The 20,884-nt window shown below is 42.2% G+C and overlaps 1 protein-coding gene across 2 annotated transcripts in view; it reads right to left on the reverse strand.

The window, feature by feature from the left end:
- Positions 1 to 17,166, reverse strand: part of LOC120397254 (P2Y purinoceptor 8-like) — a 46,292-nt gene extending 29,126 nt beyond the window's left edge. For both annotated transcript variants that reach the window (XR_005593739.1, XM_039522969.1), the window contains exon 1: positions 16,998 to 17,166. The gene's annotated coding sequence lies outside the window, so the exon portion shown is untranslated. The remainder of the gene's footprint in view (positions 1 to 16,997) is intronic.
- Positions 17,167 to 20,884: the final 3,718 nt, after the last annotated feature.

A 20,884-nucleotide genomic window follows, 5' to 3' on the forward strand; every position in this document is an offset into this window, starting at 1 on the left:
AGTAAATACCACAACATATCTGCTATGCAGAACCCAATTAATGTCTCTAAGAAGCAGAACTAGTCACAAGGACATTAGTCCAAATGATAGATTTTTGCAGCTAGCAACAAATGAATCTGACTCATTAGTTATTATTTTCATTATGGTAGCATCTAGGAATTCTAGTAATGGACCAGGACCCAGTTGTGCTAGTCACTGTACAAACACTGAACAAAAAAGACAGCCACTGCCCCCAAGACTTTATAATCTGACTATAAAACAAGAGACAACAGATGGATACAGACAGATCAGGGAGGACCAGGAAACAATGAGACCATATTGGTCAGGTGGTGGTCTCAGCACACGAACAGCCTAACAGTTGTCAAGTTTTTGTATAGGCAAGTCCTGCAATGAGCACCCCCTGGGTGCAGAAGCCCCTTTCCCCCCAGAGCTCATTGCACCGCTGGGGTCTCACTGGGTCACTTCTTGTGAAAGTGTGACCTGTTTCTCTGTTTATGATTTTATTCTTTGTACTCGGTTCCATTTTCATGCTTTCTATTAGTAAGTACGGTACTTGGAGGATGCTTTTCATGAAAATTACTCCATGTCATTTATTTTTTGTTGCACATGTCTCAGACCAGAGAGTTTTGGTCAGTAAAAAAAAAGCCAGGGATCAACTTTGATTATTTAAAATATGTGTACTGGTGCGCCCTAGAGATGGAACAGCATTTGTACTGTCCCTGCAGTGGTCATGTATGAGAGAAAGCCAGTACTGATACAACCATTCTGTGAATCATCATTCTAGTTTTGGATAATTTTCACTGGTGGGTGAAACTGAGTAGCCTCTATTTCCTACCTTTGGTTGAAGCTCCAAATACGTCTTCAATTTTAATTTGATCATATTCACTCTTCTCGAAAACAGAGGGCTACCCTTAACTTTTTGACAGCTTGTCACATACCTCTCTGTGTGTGCTTATTTGAATAGTAAACATTTTTCTTCTTACGTAAGTATCTGGCATTATTGGTTTTTTAAATTGTGTTTGTTCTAGCTCATTAAAGACTCTTCCTCTCAAGAAACAGAAGGAAATAAATTTGTAGAAGCAGAAGAAAGAGGGCCCTGAGTCTGTAGTGGCTTGTTTAAAATGGTTATATAATTCCATAAAAGGAAAATCAGGAGAAAAATCAGCATTGCTACAAGAGACAGCACGAGATAAACCACTGATCTGAGATACTTAAGGGGAAGAATTAATTAGTTTTGGTCCCAATGTCAGTATACAAGGAAAACTCACCTGTCCTCAGAATGGAAGCCATTTATGGAGAGTCACACTCTCAGTATTCATTGTTTGCAATACAAGTGGAATTTGTATCTCATGTAAGTGTAGTGGATAATGGGCTTCAAAATGTTCCCTTACTACATATATTGCTGTCCCCTTGGAAGAGCAGAGGATGAGCAATGAGATCTGCTGGGGGGAATCTAAAAGCAAAATTTTGCCTATTGATAGCTGTAGCCCAGCCAGGTTATTATTTTTAAGAGTATGTGAAACAAAAATTCTGATCCATATATTTGCCCCATAACAATACACTGTCTAGATGAGATGAGGAGGATACTTTAGTGTTCTAAAAAGAAACAACAACCTTCTAAAAGAAATGGGTGCTAAGAGACCTCTGGTTGAAAGGTGCAATCAGCACAAAGAAAACAGAGCGGAACTGATTGTGGCCTATTGCCATCAGACCACATTGGGTGTGTGCGTGAAAATGCATGCTGTCAACTAGGTCTCCAGGATGCATTGTACCTCAAGCAAACATAACACCTTCAAACGCTCCTGGGAGTGTGGCTGCTGAGCCTCTCTCAGAGAGGATATAGTCTGCACCCAGACAGCTCATTGTGGAGCATAGCCCCACCTTTGGCTGTTCCCTCTGAAGAAACTATAAACAGCAGAAGCCCTAACCTGGCTTAGGCTTTGCGTTCTGAGAACAAGGACTCTATGGGGTATGTCTACACTGCAATTAGACACTTGTGTATGGCATGTGCCACCTGAATCAGGCTTGCAGGGCTCAGGCTGTGGGGCTGTTAATTGCAGTGTAGACATTCGGGCACAGACTGGAGCCCATGCTCTGGGACCTTCCCACCTCACAGGGTCGTAGAGCCCAGGCTTCAACCCAAGCCGTAACATCTACACCACAATTAAACAGCCCATGAGTCTGAATCCCGGGAGCCCGAGTCAGCTGGCGCAGGGCAGTCACAGGTGTCCAATTGCAGTGTACACATACCTAGTGTGTGCTCTCCTTCAAAGCAAGGATCTGAGAAGGGGGAAGAGCCTTCTTGTGTCCTGTCCTGCCCTGTGCAACCATGTAGAATTAGGCACAGCCTGGTCCAGAATGTTTTCTATAATGATCACGTCTGACCGCTGCTACAGAGAAGTACGTCATTAGTCTTTATAGAGCTTTGCACCTGATGTTACAGACATAAAATTCATTTTTTTAAATGTTGCCTCTAATTTTGGATGCCTAAGTCAAAACACCTGTGGCTTGATTTTTTAGAGGAACTGAGAACACACAATTCCAATCAAAATGGCTAGAAGCTGTGGTACTCAGCACCATGAAAGTCAGACACTGTATATCTCCAGTTAGGGGCCTCCATTTTGGAGTGCCCCAAAATCGTGTGCAGCTGAGATTTTTTTGTTGTATACTATAAAATATATATAGAGAGCACATATGCATTCACAATAACTATACATTTGAAGCACTTAATCAATAGTAATAATAATTCCTCACTCTTACACAGTACTTTTCACCAGCAAATCTCAAAGCCTTTTACAAAGGAGGTAAGCATCACTATTCTCATTTTACAGTTGGGGAAACTGAGGCATCAAGGTACTTTATAATGTACTTGGTAAAAAGACAAAATAATAAAAAGTGAACAGCATAAAACAAATATCGAACTAAGGCACTCTCTCCATTACAAAAGTAGCTAAGCACCTTGCAATCTTTAATATATTCATCCTCCTAAGACAGAGAAGTATTACAATCCTCATTTTGCAGACAGGGAACTGAGGCACAGAGAGACCTAGTATCTTGCTTAAGGCCACATGGGAAGTCTTTGGCAGAGTAGGGACTCAAACATGGGTCTCAGACTAGCACCCTAACTGCTGGATGTGGTTGACCCTTCTACTGTGTGGAGTGCAGTGGCATAGAGGGCTTTTTCACCCTTTAAATGTGTGATGACTGGTGTGTGTTGTCTTCAGTTAAAGCAAAAGTCTGTAGTCACACGACTGTATGAGCTTGTTAGTACTATGTAATACAGTGGTGTATTTGTAGAATGGACTGATTTGAGAAAAGTTGTTCTATCTCCTATTTGTATGAAGTCATGCAGATAACAAGGCCACCTACCCCTAATTATAAACCATTTTTTATGTTATATGTTCAGCGGAAGACATAAGTCTAAGCACACATCACACAACTGGAAATATCTTCTTACTATCACTGAATACAGTGACAATACATGTAAGGTATTTATAATAGTAGTGACTCTTAGTAGGAGGGCTGTAGAATGTCTTGTATGAATATATCATGTGAATAACAAAGTACAGAGATGTACTCTCATGTAACCCCTACATATAACTATGCATTACTGAATTTCTAATGCGGCTCTCCTTTGAGCTATATTGCAGAAAAACAGTCACAGTAATTAGCAGATAGTTGAAACATTTCTACTCCCCCTCAGAATCTGTGTCTGATGTGTTCAATATGCTGTTGCTATGCTCCTGACTGTCACAGTTGCATGCATCACAACACGCCAAATCTTCCCTGTGGCATTTGAATCTCTTTGTTGCACAGGTACTCTCGCAGCCACGCTGCACAAATGTGAGGATGGCTTCTGGAGCAGGTGACAGCAACGTTGTTTAGAAACAAGCTGTCCTATCACCCATCCATTACTGGAAGATACTGGCCTGTTGCATGAGTCCATATGGGTGACTGATAATTTGCATGTTTCGGGAGCTGCCTGAAGGAGGCCATTGTTGGTGGCAGTTTCTCACTTGTTTTGTTCTCCTTAGCAAACAACTCATAGCACACATTTATCCAGAGGTTCTTGCTTCTTACCACAGTACAAGAAAGTAACCAGTGAGACAAGGGCTGCTGATTCTGAAAAAGCTGCAGTTGTGTTGGGCTGCAGTTTTCTATCTTCAAATCTTGCTAGTGATACGTTAGAGTCTGAGTGTGGCGAGTGCGGAGAATGAGTTGTTAGCCAGCAAGATATCTTGCCTACTGGGAGGGGAACAGGAAGGGAAGAGGACACTTTTTCTGGTGATGTCACGTGGCTAATTGGGAACATTGTGTCACAGCAACATCATCCACCCCGAGCTGAATCAGAGACATAACCAACAGTCCCAGTATCACCAGGTGCCACCAGTAAAATACCGCTGAACTTTTGGGGAAAAGAGAAGGAAGTTGTGATGATGGGTTTGTGTGTTGCCTTCCTGCTTCCCCTGCTTATTGCTTCCTGCTCCCTATTAATTTCCTGGGCCCTGCTCCCTGAACTCAAAGAGTTCTAGTTCCTGTGTGTATGTGCACATAGTGTTGGGTGTGTGCAGTTACTCAGGACCTGCTGCTACACACCTGCCATTTGGACCGTGATGATGTTTTGTTCAGACTGTTGCTGACTTAACTTTGTTACGTGTGTTGATTCCACCTATCTGTGTGTCTTGCTTCAATGTCCTTGCATTTTGTGATGGCTGTTCTAGGGTGCATCGGAGTGTAACAAATTGGAAATACCTGCATAACTTATTCCTACAAGGGCCCAACCTTGCTCTCAGGCAGTCAGTGAGAAAACTCAGAGACATCTCCATATTAATCTCAAGGCTTCAATGTTGCCTGCCATCCTGGATTTTCTTGCAATAATGTGATCTTTCATTACTCAACCAATCCTAACAGGAGATTCCTGGACCCAGGAATGACTCTTGAACACTATGAACTTGTGTTTCAGGGTAATGGCTTCTTAATTCAGTGTGATTTATTTTCTGATATGCTCACACAATCTTGCAAAGTTGTTACGGATGATTTCGCCCTCTGAGATATTCACAGAGGTAGGAATCAAGAAGTCCATTTTCAAAGAGGGTGCAGCACACGTTTCCTTATTAAATATTCCAGGAGTGCTGAAGAATGAGGTGATTCTCTGAAATCATCCCATTGTGCAATTATGCCCCCTTGCACCAGCCTCAACTTAATAATGATAGAGCCTAGGAAGACTACAGAGCTTAGGTGGTCCAACAGCTGTGAAGGGTTTTTTATATGTGAGCCAAGAATATAAGTAGTTCATTTAGTTTCATAAGTTTTTGTGTTTTTTTTTTACCCTTTTCTCACTTTGCCCACAATAGCATTAAAGGTCACAAAAGGTCACACTTTCCAGTTACAAACTAACATTACCAAAATAAAGTTGTCTGGCTCATATGTACTGTGTTCATCACCTGTTTATCTAAGTAACTATAGGCTACAAGGTACACCACAAGCTAAATTTAATAATAAGAAAATAATTCACACAGACAGGAGGTGTTAAAGAGGCCCATAACACGTGTTGTTTTTGCTCATCTGAACTTTGAATGCTGCACGTATAACAACTCTGAGCTCACATAAGTTCAATTTTCTTTCTATCTATTTAGGTTATTCTACGGCACTTATCATGTTGGTATTTGAGTGCCTATTTAAATGTATCCTTTAGGGAGAGATATATTACTTTCTTTACCCATAATTATTTTATCAATGAATATATCTAGTGCCTGGATAAACGATCTAGTGTAGCTGATTTAGACTGATGAAAGGAGCTCTGTGCATATGTTCCAGTCTTTGCTATGCAGAACCAAGGCAGTGTACTGTAACCATACTGTAACCTCTGTTTTAGGCTGAACTCCATTGATCTTTTATGTGATGAGTGGGCGTATTCACTAGGCATGGTAATGACACATATGCATGGATTGACTTAGCATATTCTTGTAACTGGAGGTGGTCACTAAATGAATAGAAAACTTTAGTGGTGGTTTCTCTGAGTGTATTACAGGGTAAAACCCATTGATAGAATCAAAAAAGTTGAAAGTTTCAGTATATAGGATTTTAAAGTAATGATTGAGAAGAAACCTACCATCTCTTTTTTCACCATAAGCAAATTAGTTTGCAATGTCTGCTATCTACTATATATCAGGGGTCAGATTTTCTGGGCTGTTAAGGCAGCTTTGTGCTGGTCTCCCAAACAAAGCTTCCCCAAAGCCTGCAGTTGCAGTCAGTGGAGCATTTTCTCCACACAGAGGAGTTCTTCAGTGGCAATGAACCATTGTAGTAGCTCCTGCACCCCCTCCCCTCCTGGCCTCCAAGTATATCTAGGGGAAAACAGGTATGGCCAGGGCAGCCCAATGTCATAGGAATCCCCGGTTACTGGAATGGCTCTTGAGAGTCACCACTGAGGCAACCCTCATGCTGCTCTAAACTATCTGGGGAGTATAGCCTGTGCTAGCCTGTGGGGGAAGGATAGCTCAGTGGTTTGAGCATTGGCCTGCTAAACCCAGTGTTGTGAGTTCAATCATTGAGGGGGCTATTTAAGGAACTGGGGTAGAAATCTGTCTGGGGATCAGTCCTGCTTTGAGCAGGGAATTGGACTAGATGACCTCCTGAGGTCCCTTCCAATCCTGGTATTCTATGATCTGACTGATGCTCGGGGCACTACAATGATTGCCTAAAGCTCCCTCATCCACTAGGCTTGTGCTCAGCACAGCTTGCAAGCCAGACAACATGCCCTCCAATATTTTAGTGAATCCATTGGAATAATGTCTGTCCTTCCAGAAAAGAATTAGTAGACCATAGAACCATCAGGAGGTGAGTCAGAGAGCTCAATTATAACAATATGTGAAGAGTTGTACCACCTCAGTTGTCTTGCCTCAAACTATGCAGCAGTTCCACTATACAGACAAAAGTATCTGGAGCTATAGTCATGAAGACTTTAATAAATTATCACAATGAAGTAAATACAAAAAAATGAATCTTCTTAGCACACAAGCACCTTTTAGAAAAAGAGATATAAAGCCTACTGAGTATGTGAAGCCAAGGAGAGCTCACCAAAAGCTTATAGAGATATTAAGGGCTAACTTTTCAACATGTTACATACCATCTCAATTTATCTGCATAAGCTCTCATGGAACAATAGAAATCACAGACAGAATAGAGCTAATAAGCAGAACTGGCCAGAAACCAAGAATTATGTTTGGAAACATTTTGAGGTTTTAGAATGAGACCTTTAGAAATATTTTGTGGGGAAAAAAAAGCCACGAGGCAGAGTGAGTGAGTGACCTGCTCTAGAATAGCCAATAGCTTGGTAGTTAGGGTGCTCACATAGACTGTAGGGTCTCTGTTCTGAATCAGGCAGAGTGCCCTAATCTTTGGAGTATTGGCTATTCTGGTATCTCGCTCTCTCTCTCTTCTATTTCACCTCACCAGAAGTTCTAACCTGGAACGGAGAAACTCTTCTGATGAGAAAGCATTTTGTCAAGACATTCCAAACCAGCTTTACTTAGGATTCCCCTGCCAGTTCAGGTTTCGTCCCCACAATACATTTTGGTTATTGTTTCATCCAATCTAGCTTTAACTGGTTCAAGCAATGTGGCATCCATTTCTTCCCTGGAAAGAGACTGTTCCAGTCCAAAGGATCTTGCTGATGTGAAGTTTTTTTCTGATACTCAGCCCAGTTTTCTCCCTTTCTGAATTATGTCCATTGCTCATAGTTATGCTTTCTCATACTGACTTAAATTATTATTCTCATTCCTTGGCATGAGGGATGTATTACATGTCCAGGGCATTCTCATGACAGAGAGAAATAGGTCAGCATAGTTTTAAAATAAACTGTGGATAAGTTCCATTCCAAAAATGCAACTTCAGACAATTGAAACCCTTGACTAGGAAAAATCAGATTTTCCAGTGATGCTACAGGTTTTTCAGCATGAATACTACTAAGGGCTAGGGCTTATGTGGGCCTCCAGGTGGTAGCAGAGAAAATGTGCCCTGGGATTGGCTCAGAGGGGAGATCTGACTTCAGAAAAGGTCAGCTTTTTCCCCTGGTGCAAGTCAATTATTACCCTTGTTTTCCCATGGCTCTGTCTTTTCCGTCACATGCCCACAGCAATATGTTGTTCTCTGTTCAGGCTCATTCTCACAGCACAATCTTCTCTCTCTTCCTGGCTCATATCAGATCTAATAAAGACACTGTTTCTGTGGTTTTCAGAAGGTTCCTCTCTGCTGCAGAAATAAGAATCGTTATGCACAGCCATTGGTTTCCTTTGTACTTCATCAAGTGTGATTCTGTGCTGAACAGGCTAGATCTCTCTCTGCCACCTGGATTTGCTTTGCTTTCTCCTCAGGATATGGACAATAAATTTTATTTGTTTTTAAATAAACCATACACCTATGCCTACTACTACTCTGCAGTGCCCTCACACAAATGAGGCTGGGGAACAAATTGCTTTATCTGCGGAGAGTAGCTTCCACTAATCTGAAAGTATCTCCCATCTCACGCTACACAAATACTAACGTACTTAGTTCTTTGCCTTAGTTTCCAGCTGTACGATTAAATGCCTTTGGTTCATAGAAAAGCAGTAGATATTGGCCCAGTGAGTCTTTGCTGGTGAAGCTGAATTAATTTTAGTTATTGCTGACTGAAATTATTTACACAAGGTATAAAACCACAATCCAGGTGAAGTACTTGCAATGACTTTACCATCAAAGGAATTTTAGTTATATCAGCAGAATGTAATGCAAGATAATAAAGCACATATTTGTTTGGGTATGGAGAAGAACGAAATTAATTTTTGTTCCTTTGTTTTTTTATTAGGTTTTGCAAGGAAACAAAGAATGGCTGGAAACAGAATTTGACCCTACAGCAAGCTAAAGATCATAAGTGAAAACAAAACTCTGTACACTGAGCTCTTGAGATGTTAGGTGAATATTCAGATTGTATGATCCAAATATAACATTAACTTCCTTTTTAGGACTTTTTATAATATCAATTCTTTGCACTATATATAGTACCTTTTTTCTGAGGCTCTCTAACTACTTTAAAAAATAATACTTTGCCACATTCCTGAGAAGAAAGCAAGCATTACCTGACTTCTTTGCAAACAGGACAACAGAGGCAGGGCCGGCTCCAGACCCCAGCGCGCCAAGCGGGCGCTTGGGGCGGCATTTTGCCGGCAGGGCAGCAGGCGGCTCTGGCTGATCTTCCGCAATCATGCCTGCGGGAGGTCCACCGGAGCTGCGGGACCAGCGGACCTCCCGCAGGCATGACTGCAGAGGGTCCGTTGGTCCTGCGGCTCCGGTGGACCTCCCGCAGGCACATCTGCAAGAGGTCCCCTGGAGCCACGGGACCCGCGACCAGCAGCGCGCCCCCTGCGGCATGCCGCCCTGCTTGGGGCGGCCAGATTCCTAGAGCCGCCCCTGAACGGAGGTACAGTGGTTCTCAAACTAGGGCCGCCACTTGTTCAGGAAAAGCCCCTGACGGGCCGGGCCGGTTTGTTTACCTGCTGCTTCCGCAGGTTCAGCCAATCACGGCTCCCACTGGCCGCAGTTTGCCACTCCAGGCCAATGGGGGCTGCAGGAAGGGCGGCCAGTACGTCCCTTGGCCTGCGTCACTTTCCAGTGGCTGATATGATGTTCCAAGATAATAGTCTGCTGCTAGTTTTGCATTAGTCCACTCTTTTTAGTGAAACAATAATTTATTGCTTTTGTTTCAGGATAAGAAGAAATATGGGCCAATATTGAGAAATTTCAGAAAGGGCTGGTTATGGCCATGCTATGAATTATTTTCATAATTTGCTGAGTTCTTGTGTAAGAGCTTGAAGACCAAAGTTGCAACACTTCTATTCAAAGCCTTCATCGCAACATTGGCCACATTTTTAATTGACAAAGGGAAATGCTGACAAGTTCACGTGAAGAAATACACCCGCTATAAACATAAAAAATATGCAAGAAGACTTCCGGGGCATAGCATTAGTCATTTTCCATATTAGCAGAGAGTTAGTTTACACTGACTGTTGTGAACTGCATAAAAAGATACTCTTAGTAAAGGGGAAAAAAATCTTACTTACCATACTAACGGATAATTCCCTGCATTGAACCCATGCTTTAGGGGCCTGATCCTTTATCAGTGAAGCCAGTGGGAGTGTTGCCAGTGATGTCAATGTTACAAGATTAGAGTTTAGGTGACATGCACACTCTCAGCACATGAGCTTGGAATTTTCTTGCTAGTGATGTCAAATGGGAGGATATGCACGCTCTAGTTATCTCTCTGTGCCCTACTCTGAAAATATATATAGGCACAAGGCCCCAGTGGCCACTCAGTTCCTTCCACTAATCTAATGTAAAAACTCAAAAATATTTGGGAAGGCAATCACTGCCTAGTAGCAGATTTATTATCCTTACTTCTTTGCATATTACCTTCATAGACCCACACTCCTAGGGTCAAATTCACCAGCATGTGACGGCAGTCTCTGAAACCAAAGGAGGTAGGCTCCAGGACTCTGAATTGAACAATCATTGCTGGATTGCTCTCCTGAACTGAGTGACTGTTCAAGAAGCTAAATCCAGGGAGTAATGCTGCATGATGAAGTATGGCGAGAACTCTAGCTTGCACCCTGCACATATTGCTGTGATGGAAACATTTCTGAGACAGGCAGTAAAGGTTGCTTTGTATCTTGTGGAATGTGCTCCAGTGATGGTACTGAAATTTCCAGTGATGCCTAGTACGAGAGTCTAATTCATCTGGATAAGATCTGGATGGAAATTGACTATCCCCCTAATATTATCCCCATGTGCAATGAACAACCTAGATGAGTTAGAAAACATCTTAATTCTGCGTAGATAGCAACTAAGTGCCTTTTCCACATCTAAATGATGCAGGCTAGTCTGTCTAGCAGTGAATAGCTCTTGGGAGACAGCAGGGGAAACATTGGTAAGTGGATTGGTTGGTTTAGATGTAAACCAGAGATCATCTTTAATAAGAATCTGGTGTAAGTGTGACACTCTGCATGCATCCGACAAAGTAGGTATTCACCCACAAAAGCTTATGCTACAATATGTCTGTTAGTCTATAAGGTGCCACAGGACTCTTTGTCATTTTTTACAGATCCAGACTAACACGGCTACTCCTCTGATACTCTGTACCCCATATTCACCATAGTGGTATTATTATAATGTAATTATGACATAATTATGATGCACTTTGTACAGAATGTGTCATCTGAGGTGTCATTGGAAAAGTTATGATTTGCTGGATACGATTATCCTGTTTGTATGCGTGTATCATATTTGTATCTGGAGTTATGAATATTGACTATGTATCTGTATTTGTGGTTGCACCTGGGTGACACCCACTAGGCAAGATGCTTCCAGCATAAACAGCTGATTGTGAAGGGCCTATTCAAGGTAAAGGGACATTAAGGGAAACAATAGGCCTTAGGAGAAGCTTATCCCCCCACCATGTGAGCCTTCCTGGGAATGCTTCAGCCAGACTATGAATAATGGCTGCTATGACTCAGCAAGGCATGCAAGGGCATGTGACCAGACCACATGACACTGAACTTCATTTTGGTACCTGTATTTTTCCACAAACTGGGCTGCGAACTTAGCTTGGAATAAAGGGTTCCCGCCATCTGGAGAAACTATATTATGTGGGGAGTGACATACTCTCTTGGCCTCACTCCCCACACAAGAGAAAACGTGGAAACACCTGAGGAACAAAGACTGAACTGGGGGAAGTGCTGGTCCCAGGCTAAAGGGATTTCTAGCCTGTGTATGGGTGAGATATTGCTAATTCAGATCCTATCTATCTAGTATATTAGGCTTAGTTTGTGGTTTTGTTTATTTGCTAGGTAATCTGGTTTGATCTGTTTGCTATCACTTATAATCACTTAAAATCTATCTTTCTGTAGTTAATAAACTCATTTTATGTTTTATCTTAACCATTGTATTTTTGAATGAAGTGTTTGGGAAAATCTCAGCTTGGTTAACACAGGCTTGTTGCATAGCTTCCCCACATTGAGAGGGGAGCGAATTAATTAATGAGCTTGCACTATACAGATCCCTGTGCAGTACAAGATGGTATAACAATTCTGGGCTTATATTCCAGTAGAGGTGCGGAGCTGGGAAACTGGCTGGTGCTTGCATAGTTGATCCTTTAGTGGCTTAGGTAAAGCATTCAGGTAACTCAGTTGGGTGTGTGGTGCTACCTGCTATCGTGTTGGGTGATAACAGGGCATGGAGAGCCTGTCTGTAAGTCACCATCAGAGCGGTGTGAGAAAGGCCAACCCGGCTAACCTAGCTGAATTGTTAGGTGGCACAGTGGTTCCAGCAGCTCCCAGACTGCATCCCAGGGGATACAATCCGTCACAGTGAGAATCATCTTATTGCTATGTGTAGCGGGGTTGTCACTCTCTCCAGCCCTGAAGGGGTTAAAACAGGCCTGGGAAAGGGCTGCCCCAGGGAGCCAGAAGCAAGGCTGATTGGGGAAGCAGCCACAGGTGAGGCCACGCCCCAATCAGGCCACAGCTCGCCCTATAAAAGGCTGTGGAGAGAGATGGGCCTGGCTGCGTGGGAGATCAGCAGAGTACCTAGAGTGAAGCAGGGTTGGGGAAAGGCCAGAGGAGCTGGGAAGCTCCAGGCTGGAAAACCCCCAGGGCTGCAGGCCTTGGTAAAGGCCAGGAAGGGTACTGGGGTTGCAGAGGTGCAGCCAAGGGTATGCAAAGTCAGCAGGTCCAAACCCCCCTTGCTACTGATGAGTGGTATAGACTGCAGTCTGCCCCAGTGAGTGGGGGCTAGATGGTGACTGGCATTAGCCACTGAGGTGAGGTGGGGTTAGAGGGCTGGGGATTCCCCTGGGTGGGGAGACCCAGAGAGTGGGGGTACTGCCAGGGGGCAGCACCCAAGGTAAAGGGGCACTGGGGTCTGGGAGGGACCTGGGGTCCAGCAGCAGGCAAGACACTGGCCTGCAGAGGGTGCTCTGGGCTGGAAGAGTTAATTCCCAGGACGACCAGCAGGAGGCGCCATGCCAGTGAGTCATCGCCTCACTACACTATGGAACAATATAACATTTCTGAGTTGATGTGATCAACACTAGGAATGCAGCCTTCAATGAGAGATGGTGCAAAAAGCATTCAGAAAATGATTCAGGTAGTGATTCTAATAACTTGACATATTTAAGAAAGGCTTCTGAGCAGGGGAAAATGTGAACTAGGCCTTTTCAATATCTCATTTCTGTAGGATGAGAGAACACAGAGTCCTGCCTGGTGAGCGAGAAGACAAAATAACAGCCAGGTGCACTTGTATAGGGATGAGGGAAAGACTGAAATTTTTTAGCTCACTGACTTATAGACTTTTAAGCCAGAAGGGACCATCATGATGATCTAGTTTGACCTCCTGCACATTGCACTCCAGTAATAAACTCCTAACCTCTGGCTGAGTTACTGAAGTCATCAAATCATGATTTAAAGACTTCAACATAATCCACAATTTACACTAGTTTAAATATTCAAGTGACCTATGCCTCATGCTGCAGAGGGAGGTGAAAACCCCCAGCATCTCTGTGAGTCTGACCTGGGGAGCAATTCCTTCCTGACCCAAATATGGCGATCCAGGTGAACCCTGAACATATGGGCAAGACCCACCAGCCAGATACCTGGGAAAGAATTCTCTGTAGTAAGTCAGAGCCCTCCCCACCTAGTGTTCCATCACTAATTGTTGGATATATTTGCTGCTAGCAGTTCCCTTGGAAGGCTATTTCAGAACTTCACTCCTCTAATGGTTAGAAATCTTCACCTAATTTCAAACTTAAACTTGTTGATGGCCAGTTTATATCCATTTGTTCTTGTGTTAACATTGGTGCTTAACTTAAATAACTCCTCTCCCTCTCTGGTATTTATCCCTCTGATGTATTTATAGACAACAATCATATCTCCCTTCAGCCTTCATTTGGTTAGGCTAAACAAGCCAAGTTCTTTGAGTCTCTTCTCATAAGGTAGGTTTTCTGTTTCTCTGATCATCTAGTAGCCCTTCTTTGCCCTTGTTCCAGTTTGAATTCATCTTTCTTAAACAGGGGAGACCGGAATTACACACAGCATTCCAGATCAGGTCTCACCAGTGCCTTGTATAATGGCACTAACACTTCTCTGTCTCTACCGGAAATACCTCGCCTGATGCATCTTAGGATTGCATTAGCCTTTTTTCACAGCCGCATCACATTGGCAGCTCACAATCATCCTGGGATCAACTAATACACCCAGGTCTTTCTCCTGCTCTGTAGCTTCCAACTGATAAATCCCCAGGTTATGGTAAAAAATTTATTCTTAGTCCCTAAATACATGATCTTGCACTTTACACTATTTAATTTCATCCCATTTCCATTACTCCAGTTTACAAGGTCATCCAGATCTTCTCATATCATATTCTGGTCTTCCTCTGTATTGGCAATACCTCCCAACTTTGTGTCAGCTACAAATGTTATTAGCACACTCCCACTCCCACTTTTTGTGCCAAAGTCAGTAATAAAAATGTTAAATAAGGTTAGCCCCAAGACCGAACCCTGAAGAACCTCCCTCCAGCCTGACAGTTCACTTTTCATTATGACCCTTTGTAGTCTCCTCTTTAACCAGTTTCTTATCCATATTTCAGTCCTTTTATTAATCTCCATCTTCTCCAGTTTAACTAATAATTTCCCATGTGGAACTCTATCAAATGGCTTACTGAAATCCAGGTAAATTAGATCGACATTGTTTCCTTTGTCTAAAAAATCAGTTAAGAAAGAGATCAAGTTGGTCTGTAAAACCATGTTGTATTTTATCCCAATTACCGTTTACCTCTATGTCTTTAAATACTTTCTCTTTCAAAATTTGTTCCAAGATCTTGCATACAATTGAGGTCAAACTAACAGGCCTGTAGTTTCCTGGCAATTCTCCAGTCATAGGGTAGGACCTCTGAATTTATGGATTCATTAAAAATCCTTGCTATTGGTCTTGCAATTTCATGTGCCAGTTCCTTTAATATTCTTGGACAGAGATTATCTGGACCCCTCAGTTTGGTCCCATTAATCTGTTGAGTTTGACTTCCATCTCGGTTGTGGTAATTTCTATTTCCAGATCCTCATTTCCATTAACCACCCTTTCACTGCCACTAAGCTCTTCATTAGCCGTATTAAAAACTGAGGCAAATTATTCATGTAGGTATTGGGAAATGCCTAGATTATTTTTAATCTCCCCCATCCTCAGTGTTTAGTGGTCCCACTTCTTTTTTCCTTGTTTTTATGTATATGGCTATAGAACATTTTACTATGGGTTTTAATTTCCTTTGCAATGTCCAACTCTGCTTGAATTTTGGCAGTTCTCACTTTCCCCCTACATTTTCTGACCTTCAGGAAGTAGCTTTCCTTCCTGATCCATCCCATCTTCTATTCCTTGTAGTCTTCCTGCTTTTACTTAATAACCCCTTTGAGATGCTTGCTCATCCAGTTTGGTCTGCAACTCTTCCCTACAATTTCCCACCCCCTTGCTTGGGATGCAAGCTTCAGGTAGCTTCTGCAACTTTGATTTAAAGTATTTCCAAGCCTCCTCCACATTCAGATCCTTGAGTTCTGTCCAGTGCACTTCCCTAACTAATTCACTTAATTTTTTTAAAGTCTGCCCTTTTGAAATCAAGGACCCTAGCTGCGGACCCGTTTTTGTTAATCCATCCATTTAGTTTAAATTGAATTAGCTCACGATCACTCGAACCAAGGTAGTCCCCTACAACCAGTTCTTCTGTGAGGTCCTTGCTGCTTGCCAACACTAAATCTAAAATGACATCACCTCTTGTTTGTTTGGTGACTCTTTGGTGAAGCAATCTGTCAGCTATCACATCCAGGAAAATCTGGGCCCTACCATTATTAGTAGCATTTATTCTCCATTAAATTAAAGTCTCTCATAATCACAGAACTCTCAGTAATATTTATTTCATTAAAAATGTTAGAGGTCTCTATTCATATCCACATCAGATCCTGGGAGTGTGTAACATATCCCTAGTGCTATCCCAGGGGAGTGTCTGGTAGCTTTCTTCCCCAAAGTGACTTTGCCCCAAACAGACTCTGTCTTATCCATTCCATCACTTCTAATTTCTTTTCAGTCTATCTCATTCATAATATACAATGCTACTTCACCACCTTTCTTTATTTCTGTCTCTGCTGAACAGCACATTCCCTTCAATCCCTGTACTCTTGTCATGACTACAATTCAGACATGTTTCTATTATCCCTATATCTGGTTTCACTTCCTGCACCACTAGTTCTAATACCTCCATTTTGTTACCCAGGCTCCTTGCATTGGTGTACAAACACCTTAGCTGTTTCTGCTTGTCTACGCCCCAGATTCCTCACTCAATTGGGTACAGTCATTCTAGTGACAGTATTGCCTACCTGTTAGTGTAATTAGTATTGGCACTATCTTTCTTCTTGATATCCGTTCCCCTACTCTCTGTTGTTGCTTTCTCCATTACTGTATCCTCTCTTATATAATATTCCTCCAGCTCAATATTAGCAGAAGTGGGTTGTCCAGAATAAAGGCAATGGAAAGCTGGCAATGATCAGATAGAAAAGCATTTCCTTTTCATAGACATAACTGGTGGAAAGTTTTCTGAGGGAATGTCTACACTGCAGTAAAACCCCCATAGCAGCGAGTCTCAGAGCCTTGGTCAACTGACTCAAGCTTGCAGGGCTCACACTACCAGACTAAAACCAGGCAGTTTAGCAGTTCCCATTTAGACTGGAGTCTGGGCTTTGACACCCACACCCTTTGCCTGGTTCAAACCTCACCACCAGGGAGCAATTAACCATTCAGAGGCTTCAAATGGCAGAGCAGATCAAAGTTCAAAGGGTCAGAGTCTTGAGGCCCCTACCAAGGCTACTGCCCATACATAGAGAACAAACATTTAAACAAGCAACCCACAGACGGATCAAATGCACCACTCACCAAGTCCAGCTATCTCCAAGCACAGAGTCTGCAGACTCTGCAACAATGTCCTCTGAAACTCTTGTTAGCCGCTGCTCTTCACAATGCTAAAGCTATAAAGTTTCCTTAAAAGCCCCACCTATGTTCGTAAATAGAGTGTCACATAGTGCAACTATCCCTCTGAAGTCTATCTTACCAGATTTCACAAGCTAAGCTGATGTGGACCTCTGGGAAATGCGGAAGGACAGGGACCATCGGAAGGAAAATATAATTCTACAGGAAGTATTGTTGATTCACTTGGTAGTCCTCTTTCCTGAAAGTCTGTATTGAACCAATGTTCTTGCACAGTGTTAGGAAACTGTGTTGCTGGAGGGTGTGTCTTTTTGCTGCAACATGAAACTGATGTCCTGGCTATTTAGATCCCCTGAACTCTTTGTGGTTATTATAGATTACATGAAAGAGAAGGGATATTTACCTTAGTGTCCTGGCCAAATTTCTAGTGAGAATTTTGCCTACCTAAAACTCTCTTGCAGATTCAAAGATTTTAAGTTCAGAAGGGACCATTATGATCATCTAGTCTGACCTCCTGCATAACACATTCATAGTTTCAGCTGGTTGTGGTATTACTGAATATATTATTATTATATTATCCTCTTCCTTTTCTGAATTGTTGTGCAGTGTTACAATGAGCTGTTAAACTGTCATATTCCTCTCCAGAAGTGGCTGCATTTCAGGATGTATGAATGATTCCTGCATATTAGTTTATAAATTGCTAAAAAAAAAAAACCTCTGGGATAAAAAGTGCTACATAAATATAACAATTTTTATTAACTGAAAGAATATGTAATATTTAGTAGAAAAGAAAACACTTGCTGTGATCCATAACTGACTATAGTCCACTAAATGAATAAAGCAATATAATTGAAGCTATAGCCACAGAAGTCTGAAGTAATAGTATGTTGAAATACAATGAGCTGTTAAACTGTCATATTCCTCTCCAGAAGTGGCTGCATTTCAGGATGTATGAATGATTCCTGCATATTAGTTTATAAATTGCTAAAAAAAAAAACCTCTGGGATAAAAAGTGCTACATAAATATAACAATTTTTATTAACTGAAAGAATATGTAATATTTAGTAGAAAAGAAAACACTTGCTGTGATCCATAACTGACTATAGTCCACTAAATGAATAAATTTATATAAAAAAAAAAAAACCTCTGGGATAAAAAGTGCTACATAAATATAACAATTTTTATTAACTGAAAGAATATGTAATATTTAGTAGAAAAGAAAACACTTGCTGTGATCCATAACTGACTATAGTCCACTAAATGAATAAAGCAATATAATTGAAGCTATAGCCACAGAAGTCTGAAGTAATAGTATGTTGAAATATTTTAAGTCACTCTTTGTGTAAGAATTAAGATAATTACTCTATGATCTGTTTGACTCCCTAATAGTAGAACTTTTGAAAACACAAATTTTGCTAAAGAGACTAACACAGTGACTGCTTGTACTTAATTCTAATGCTTTATGGGATGAAGTGTACTATATACTTCAGCCAGACAGTTCATAACTATATTCAGCTGCAAGTGGTAAGAAAGATATATTCGTCCCAACAAGCAGAAAGCAGAAGTGGTAACTAATGGACAATGTACTGCAGGTGGCAAAAAGCATGGTGTGTGGAGTATGATACCCTTATTAGTAATGGCCCTCTGTGCCTGGGGCATACCCAAGGACACATAGCAGGTTGTGCTAACAAGCTGAACCCACAGATTTCAGAATGGATTATGGACAGGGGGAGATCCGCAGCTTGTCTAAACTGTCACAATTCCATTTACTCCACAGAGTTACAACAATTTACACCCGCTGGGGATCTGCCTCACAGAGTGCAGCCAATAAAGTGAAATTTGCACTTACACTGGCCATGCCCTTACTCCTGCCAATAGATCTTCCTGCATATCCATAATTTCCCATTGTACCCACTATATTCACTGACACTGAATGTGCAATTAGATATATTTATCTATCAGAATGTTAATAAAAGGCCTGATGAAAACAAATAAAACTTCTCGTTGCCAAAAAGCAAAATAGCCCATAGGAAATAAACTGTATTCCACATCGCATATTCCTACCTACAGATGCCTACTTTAGAACTCTGGTTTCAGTTTGTTAGTAGAAACCATCTGTGGAGCTAAGTGAAAACCAATTTGCAATTCAAATTTCAGTTGTAGTGAAATCTATGTATTTTAGAATTTTGTACTGTTGAATACCTCTTTAGTATCTGAGCACCTTCCACATAAAATAGACTGGCATGGTGAATTATTTTGTCAATCAGTTTCTTTTCTTGGTGTGTGTGGAAGAACTAAAGAATGAAGTAGGTGAATTGGAAATAGAGGGGGGAAAAGTCTCACTGAAATCAGCTACTATACTGGAGAACATGGGGGCAGCAAATGTTGTATCGGGGTCTGGTTCTAGTCAATATCTTCATAAATGACTGGATAATGCAGGGGTCGGCAACCTCTGGCACGCGGCTCACCAGGGTAAGACCCTGGCGGGCCGGACCAGTTTGTTTGCCTGCCGCCTCCACAGGTTTGGCTGATCACGGCTCCCACTGGCCACAGTTCGCCACTCCGGGCCAATGGGAGCAGCGGGAAGCCATGGCCAGCACATCCCTCAGCCTGCGCCGCTTCCCGCTGCCCCCATTGGCCTGGAGTGGCGAAGTGTGGTCAGTGGGAGCCGCAGTTGGCTGAACCTGTGGAGGCGGCAGGTAAACAAACTGGTCCAGCCAACCAGAGGGCTTACCCTGGCGAGCCGTGGGCCAGAGGTTGCCGACCCCTGGGATAATGACTGGTATAGAGAGCAAACTTACGAAGTTTGCAGACAATAGCAACAGGTCTGGCCCACAACATTTTGTCACCTGAGGCGGGGCACTCAAATGACGCCACCATACCCCCTCGCTTGGGCCAAAACATTGAAAGGTCTCAATTCTGCCTTCTTCCTGTTCTACTTCTCTCATGGTACTGGTCTGCTACGTACCCCAATAAAGGAGAACTAATAACTTAAAATGCTTTGTTCAAAAATTTTAAGTAACACTCAACTTTCAAACACCTGAACAGCAAATGTAACTTTTCTTGTCTGCATAGTAAACACTGGCATTTTAATCTGTTTGAATAATCAAAGTGGTGCTTTCCGTGCCTTCTTGGTTGCAATGATTTGAACTGCTTCCTGAAGGTCCACAGTCTGGGCCAGCTCATGCTCTATTGAGATGGTTGCAAGGCCGACCAGCCTCTCCTATGTCATTGTGGAGTGTAGATGTGTTTTTATTAACTTCAGCTTGGAGAAGCTGCGTTCTCCACTGACAACTGTTACAGGAAATGTTAGAAGTATGCGCAGAGCAACAAAAGCATTTGGAAAGAGGGTGGTCATCATATTTGTGCACATATATTCCAGAACAGCCTTTGGAGTTGATCCTGCTGAAATGTATCTTGAAAGGGCCTTCAGTTCAGCAAATAAATCACTCACATCAATAGCACACATGTCATCATGTGTCAACACTGTCTCTAGTGCCCTGCATTGCTGGTGTAGGTCTTCTTCCAGTATAGTGAGGAGTTTTGGAATAATATAGAACATCCCAAATATACTGCTGTGTTCCTTGAGCTGCATGAAACGTTCTTCAACTGACTGTATTGCACAATCCAGCACCTGCTTGAAGATTTTAACTTTGAATTGTTTTTTGGGGTCTCTTATGGGATTATCCCGTGCCTCGTAATCAAAATGTCTTCTTCTTCGGTGACTCTTGTATTCTTGAATGGGTGGGAAAATAGCTTTAGTGTGAAGTTCCTCTGCCAACTTCTGTGCCTTCTTCAGAACGTTTTGAAATCCCTCATCTGACTGGTAAGACTAT

The sequence above is a fragment of the Mauremys reevesii genome, linkage group 1 (assembly GCF_016161935.1).
Source record: "Mauremys reevesii isolate NIE-2019 linkage group 1, ASM1616193v1, whole genome shotgun sequence".
NCBI classification, from domain to species: domain Eukaryota; kingdom Metazoa; phylum Chordata; order Testudines; family Geoemydidae; genus Mauremys; species Mauremys reevesii.